Source organism: Schistocerca serialis, chromosome 2 (assembly GCF_023864345.2).
Source record: "Schistocerca serialis cubense isolate TAMUIC-IGC-003099 chromosome 2, iqSchSeri2.2, whole genome shotgun sequence".
NCBI classification, from domain to species: domain Eukaryota; kingdom Metazoa; phylum Arthropoda; class Insecta; order Orthoptera; family Acrididae; genus Schistocerca; species Schistocerca serialis.
In genome coordinates this window covers 249621865-249629075 of record NC_064639.1, presented here as the reverse complement: position 1 = coordinate 249629075, position 7211 = coordinate 249621865, and the positions used below count along the sequence as shown (strand labels likewise).

The following is a 7211-nucleotide window of genomic DNA, read 5'->3' as shown; positions in this document are numbered from 1 at the left end:
ACATGGAAAAAGTGTTCGACAGCGTCGTGGTGCAAGATCTCTGAAATTCTGAGAAAAATAGGAGTAAGCTACAGGGAAAGACGGAATATATACAATATGTGTATGAATCAAAAAGGAACAATGAGATGGACAGGCGAAGAACGAGTGCTCGGATTAAAAAGAGTGTAAGACAGAGATGTAGTCTTTCGCACCTACTGTTCAATCTATATATCGTAAAATCGATAATGGTAAAAAAAGAGAGGCACAAGAGTGGGACTAAAATTTGGGGTGAAAGGATATCAGTGATAAAATTCGCTGATGACGCCGCTGTCCTCCGAAAGTGAAAAACAACTACAGGACGTGCTGAATGGAATGACCAGTATAATTAGAACGGGATGTGAACAGGGAGTAAACCAAAGTAAGACAAATGAGATCAGGAGTTGGAAGCAAAATAGCACACGACGGACGAAGCAAGGAGGAGATAAAAATTACACTCATAAAGGCAAAGCGGGTATTCCTACAAAAGATGTCTACTAGTATAAAACATCGGCCTCAATCTGAAGAAGAAATTTCTGAGAGTTAACGTTTGGAGCCTGGCACTGCATGGCACTGTATCATGGACAGTGGGATAACCGGAACAGATGTGAATCGAAGTATTTGAGAAGTGGTGCTACAGAAAAATATTGAAAATAGGGTGGGCTAATAAGATAAAGGGGGCCAGCGGCCTTGCCGCAGTGGTAACACCGGTTCCCGTCAGACCACCGAAGTTAAGCGCAGTCGGGCTGGGCTAGCACTTGGATGGATGACCATCCGGTCTGTCGAGCGCTGTTGGCAAGCGGGCTGCAGTCAGCCCTTCTGAGGCAAACTGAGGAGCTAGTTGATTGAGAAGTAACGACTTCGGCCTCGTAAACTGACATACGGCCGGGAGAACGGTGTGCGGACCACATGTCTACATCTACATCCATACTCCGCAAACCACCTGACGGTGTGTGGCGGAGGGTACTTTGACTACCTCTATCGGTTCTCCCTTCTATTCCAGTCTCGTATTGTTCGTGGAAAGAAAGATTGTCGGTATGCCTCTGTGTGGGCTCTAATCTCTCTGATTTTATACTCATGGTCTCTTCGCGAGATATACGTAGGAGGGAGCATTATACTGCTTGACTCCTCGGTGAAGGTATGTTCTCGAAACTTCAACAAAAGCCCGTACCGAGCTAATGAGCGTCTCTCCTGCAAAGTCTTCCACTGGAGCTTATCTACCATATCCGTAACGCTTTCGCGATTACTAAATGATTTTGTAACGAAGCGCGCTGCTCTCCTTTGGATCTTCTCTATCTCTTCTATCAACCCTATTTGGTACGGATTCCACACTGGTGAGCAATATTCAAGCAGTGGGCGAACAAGTGTACTGTAACCTACTTCCTTTGTTTTCGGATTGCATTTCCTTAGCCGCGTGGGATTAGCCGAGCGGTCTAAGGCGCTGCAGTCATGGACTGTGCGGCTAGTCCTGGCGGAGGTTCGAGTCCTCCCTCGGGCGTGGGTGTGTGTGTTTGTCCTTAGGATATTAGGATAATTTAGGTTAAGTAGTGTGTAAGCTTTGGGACTGATGACCTTAGCAGTTAAGTCCCATAAGATTTCACACACACACACACACACACACATTTCCTTAGGGTTCTTCCAATGAAATGTCCCTGCATATCCGCATCCCGTGACGCTTGTGGGCTGAGGATGACACGGCGGCCGGTCGGTCCCGTTGGGCCTTCCGAGGCCTGTTCGGACGCAGTTTAGTTTAGTTTACTTCATAAGATAAAGAATGTGGAGGTTCTCCGCAGAATCAGTGAAGGAAGGAACATGTGGAAAACACTGACAAGAAAAAGCGATAGGATGATAGGAGACGTGTTAAGACATCAGGCAGTTCATGGTACTAGAGGGAGCTGTAGAGGGTAAAAACTGCAGGGCAAGACAGAGATTAGAATACATCCAGCAAATAATTGAGGACGTAGGGTGCAACTGATTCTCTGAGACGAAGTAGTTTGCGCAAGAGAGGAATTCTTCATTCAGAAGACTGATGACGAAAACGCCAATGTAGAGCAAACAGTGCATTCGAGAAACCTTAGTCTGAGCAATCCGAGAGCTCACACTTGACTATGAGTTAAAAAGTACATTTTACATGCTCCAAACTACACCCTGCAGTATGGCCACGGCGGTAAATTTAGAGTAGCTCGGATTTCTGCAGAAGAGAATGTACAATACTTCTGCTGACTGAAATGCATATTCCGTCCCATATCGCGTACGGTCCCTTGCGAATTACGAACATAGAAATAGATGATCATTTGCTTAATATAAGGTTACTGTCAAGCTTCGGCATGGTAACTAATCTTAAAGATGATGTCTTTCATAAGAATAAAAAGATACGCTGTTTATTGTTTATAGTTAACTGGTATTTGTAACTGCGGTATGGAAAGTTGATGTCTTCAAGTGACTATAGCTCGGCAGTTAGTACTGGAAGGTCACGAGTTTAATGGCATTAAGAAGCACATGACCGGTTTACGATGACCTCAAGGTAGCTACTTCCCGGGAAATAACGCCACCGCCTCGGCACATTGCGTAGTACTCAGTGCAAGACATGTCCTATAAAAACTGCTCAGATTTTTTGTAACAGCGGTGAAGCTATTTAGTTTTTCACAGTTACATTTCAAGAATGGACGCTGCCTTGCGTAACTTACTCAATGTAACAACTCAAACATAAGTTTTACCTGCGTCACATCAACTGAAGGTTACTGCATATCAACAGCGTCTGTTTAATGAAGTAAATGTAATCTTCTGATAATTTCCCATTAGTTATTTCAAACCTTAAAGAGATTTACTACGCTTCTGCACAAGCCTGGCTTTTTCTTTTAATCACCCAAAATTTATGCCTTGACTGGTTGTTGGTTTCCATTTACGTAGCGCTCCAATAGATCAGAAGAAGAACACAGATGTGTTATCGAAGTCTCATTTTACTGTAAAGAACAATGAGAAATCATTGTAATCGTTTGTAAAGAGAATGGCTCTCCATTGATATCTGCAACCCGAATCACATTTTTGCGGCTCCTTCGTCTCCTCTCTCTGAACCCCTCCTCCCCCAATCCCCTCCCCCCTTCCTGCGCCATGCGGCGCACTACTCATACCAGAGAAATAGAATACCATGGGAAGGCAACATTGAGATGACAGTCAAGTAAATTACATAACTCTCCGGCATGATTCATCTCGTCAAAGGAAAGGAGCGTGATGTAGTATAGTAGAAGATAACGTGTCAAATAACTACGAAAGACCATGTGACAGTTAATATTAAGTGAATGCAGCTAGAAACGAAATTATCCCTGATTACAGCGGACGAACATTCTTCCAGCGGTGTAGTGGCATGTAATCAATATATAATACAAAAGTAAGGAACAATGCGCGTGCCACTAAAACTCATACTCGTTATTCCCTGAAGTAGGTAATTTTGAAGATATAATGGCTGGGAAATTTCGATCTCTAGAAATTTGTAGAACATTCCAGAACATTCGAGAGTATTCGAAAACATTCCAGAACATTCGAGGGTATTCGTGAGCGTTCTACATCATTCCAGAATATTTCATATGCAGGATGTTCTGGAATATTCGGGAATAGTCTGGAACATTCGGGAAGATTCCAGAATGTTGGGGAACATCCCGGAACATCCTAGATCAGGGGTTCCCCACAAAATTTTCTCGAGGACCCCCTCATGATTGGTACCTTGTCATATCACAGTATCAAGTGCCTAAAAAATCCAAATTTAGAGCCAGAAGTTAGCGTTCGCTAAAAGCTCTGCTCATGCAGGAAGCGGCCAAAACAAAAAAGTTGTTATTATACGAAATATATTTAATATATATTTTTTATTCTAATAGCATCTTGCTGACCTCTGTGGCATAGCTCGCGGACCCCTGGGAGTCCGCGGACCATCTGTTGGGAACCACTGTCCTAGATCATTGTGGGACATGTTGTCAAATGTTCTGGAACATTCGAAACCTTTTTGGCATGTTCGGGAATTCGCCAATAGTTTTTGTTTTTGGGTGCGAGCAAAGCCACGGGTAAAAAGCTCATCCTAAATCCGTGGAACAATTTCAGTCAGATTTGGTACACATTTTAGTTATAGTCTGGAAAGAAATAGTGTAAGGGTAAGAACCATCAGCCTCTTACGCGGGTGAGTATGATAACGTGGAGAGAGAAGGGAGGATGAAGAGATGGTCAGAAAGCGAGGGAGAAGGAGGACATAGGCACGGATAGAAGGAGGAGGAGATAGACACAATTAGGGGAGGGGAAATGGACAGAGAAAGGGAAGAGAAGATGACCAGAGAGCGGGGAGAGGAGGAGATGGACACAGAAGAGAAAGGAGAGGAATGTACAGGGAGAGGGGAGGAGGAGATGCACAGAAAGAGGGGGAGGAGGAGATGGATGGAGAGAGGGGGGAGCAGATGGACAGGGGGAAGAGGAACTGATTGACAGAGAGAGGGAGGGGTGGAGGTGATGGACAGGGACATGGAGGATGGATAGAGAGAAGAGGGTTGAGAGCTGGATGAAGAGAGGGGATTGGTGGAGAATGGTCAGTCTTCATTTGGTTCAGTACCTCCTTTTCTACATAAAAGATATACATCCAACAAAGAAAAAATATCGAAATGTATAGAGGATATGGGTAATCACAGTTTTCAATGAAGAACAGCGAGGAACGTTCTAGAAAATATTCAGTTTTACCTAAATACTAAGTCGCATGCGGCTAATTTCTACTTTAACAGAAGTACGTCAAGCCAATTTTGTGTTCTGTGGGTCAAATACAGAAACTCCGCCTCACTGTTCAGCACTCGCGCTTTCGCTTTTCTACCTTCAGTTTCAATTAAACCCTTAATTTATAAAAACATACAGGCTGTGGACGAATATATGGAAACTCCAAAAATAGAACACATTACCATAGTTAATACAGTGTATGAAAATCCTTAGTAATCAAAAGTTTCCAGTCATCTCGAAATGGAAAAATATACGAGTAGGTTCAGCATGGTTTTCAACGGAATCTCATACCATTGCAGCTCAGGTAACGATAATGAAGTTGGATAACACCGTCGCATCCTTCTCTCCAAAGGAGAGCACAAAAACTCCATATTGTTGAGGTCTGGTGACTGTGGTGTCCAGGGGACATGCGAGAATCCATCCTCGTACTCACAGACCAATCCTGGATGATGCGAGTTGTGTGAACAGAGGCCCTGCCGTCATGGAAAACAGCATCATCATTGGGAAACAAACATTGTGACATGGGATGGACCTAATCAACAAAAACGATCACATTTGCAGAGTAACCATGGGGCCCATGGAATATCTTGATATGTAACCATGGGGTCCATGGACTATCTTGATATGTCTACCCAAATCATATGGCGGACCACATATTTAGAAGAAGGCAAATATGCTCAGAATTAGCTATTACTGTCACCATACGGCCCAACAGAATATGAGAACATTGAGATAAGGTTATCATCTCAGGGAGATGGGCAGGCATTAATATATTCCACCTACAGATAGCTACCTTTAAGTAACAGTCAAGCTCTGATATAATTATCAGAATCTGACTATAATCAGAAGAAAGCGAAGGGAGATCGTAACCACCACGATAACTGAGATCTTCAAACTATCAGAAGTTATATAAATTGCAAAGAAGCAGCAGTTAACTTTTAGCATAAATATTTCTCACACTCAATTTAAAAAATTGGTCCCACCTAATCTTATTCAGTATTTCCAGCTAACAGAACATGCACTATGTGATCAAAAGTATCCGGAACCCTGGCTGAAAATGACTTACAAGCTCGTGGCGCCCTCCATCGGTAACACTGGAATTTAGTATCGTTTTGGCCAACCGTTAGCCTTGATGACAACTTCCACTCTCACAGGCATACGTTCAATCAGCTCCTAGAAGATTTCTTGGTGAATGGGAGTACATTCTTCAAAGAGTGCTGCACTGAGGAGGCGTATCGATGTTGGTCGGTGAGGCATGGCACGAAGTCGGCGTTCCAAAACATCCCAAAGGTGCTCTGTAGGATTCAGGTCAGGTCTCTGTGCCGGCCAGTCCATTACAGGGATGTTATTGTCGAATAACCACTCCGCCACAGGCCGTGCATTATGAACAGGTGCTCGATCGTGTTGAAAGATGCATTCTTCAACAGTGGGAAGCAAGAAGGTGCTTAAAACATCAATGTAGGCCTTTGCTGTGATAGAGCCACGCAAAACAACAAGGGGTGCAAGCCCCCTCCATGAAAAACACGACCACACCATAACACCATCGCCTCCGAATTTTACTGTTGGCAGTACACACGCTGGCAAATGACGTTCACAAGGCATTCGCCATCGGATCGCCGCATTGTGTACCGTTATTCGTCACTCCACACAACGTTTTTCCATTGTTCAGTCGTCCAATGTTCACACTCCTTACACCAAGCGAGGAGTCGTTTGGCTTTTACTGACGTGATGTGTGGCTTATTTGCAGCCGTTCGATCACGGAATCCAAGTTTTCTCATCTCCCGCCTTACTTTCATCCTACTTGTAATGGGTCCTGATGCAGTTTGGAAATCCTGTGTGATGGTCTGGATAGATGTCTGCCTATTACACATTCTCAGTCAACAGACGAGGTCGGCCTGTAGGTTATTTGTTGTACGTGTCCCTTCACGTTTCCACTTCACTGTCACATCGGAAACAATGGACCTAGGAATGTTTAGGAGTGTGGAAATCTCGCGTACAGACGTATGACACAAGTGACACCCAATCACCTTACCACGTTCGAAGTACGTGAGTTCTGCTCTCTCACGATGTCTAATGACTACTGAGGTCGCTGGTACGGAGTGCCTGGCAGTAGGTGGCAGCACAATGTACCTAATATGAAAAACGTATGTTTTTGGGGTTTTCCGAATACTTTTGATCACATAGTGTATGACAGAAAACTTAATATATTCTGAATCACCTTATACAGTGCTTGCGCCATTATAGTCTCTATTTTTTCATCTGTCATCTGGCCGGCTTGATGCAGCCTGCCACGAACTCCTCTCCTGCGCAACCTTTTCATATCATTAGCACTTGCCACCCACGTCCTCAATTATTTGCTGGATATATTCCGATCTCTGTCATTCTGTACAGTTTTTACTCTCTACAGCTCCCTCTAGTACCGCGGAAGTTATTCTCTGATGTCTCAACAG

At 44.0% G+C, this 7211-nt stretch overlaps 1 pseudogene; it reads left to right on the top strand.

Annotated features, from left to right (window-relative positions):
* The first annotated feature begins 695 nt into the window (after positions 1-695).
* LOC126458965 (5S ribosomal RNA) lies at positions 696-813 on the top strand (annotated as a pseudogene).
* Positions 814-7211: the final 6398 nt, after the last annotated feature.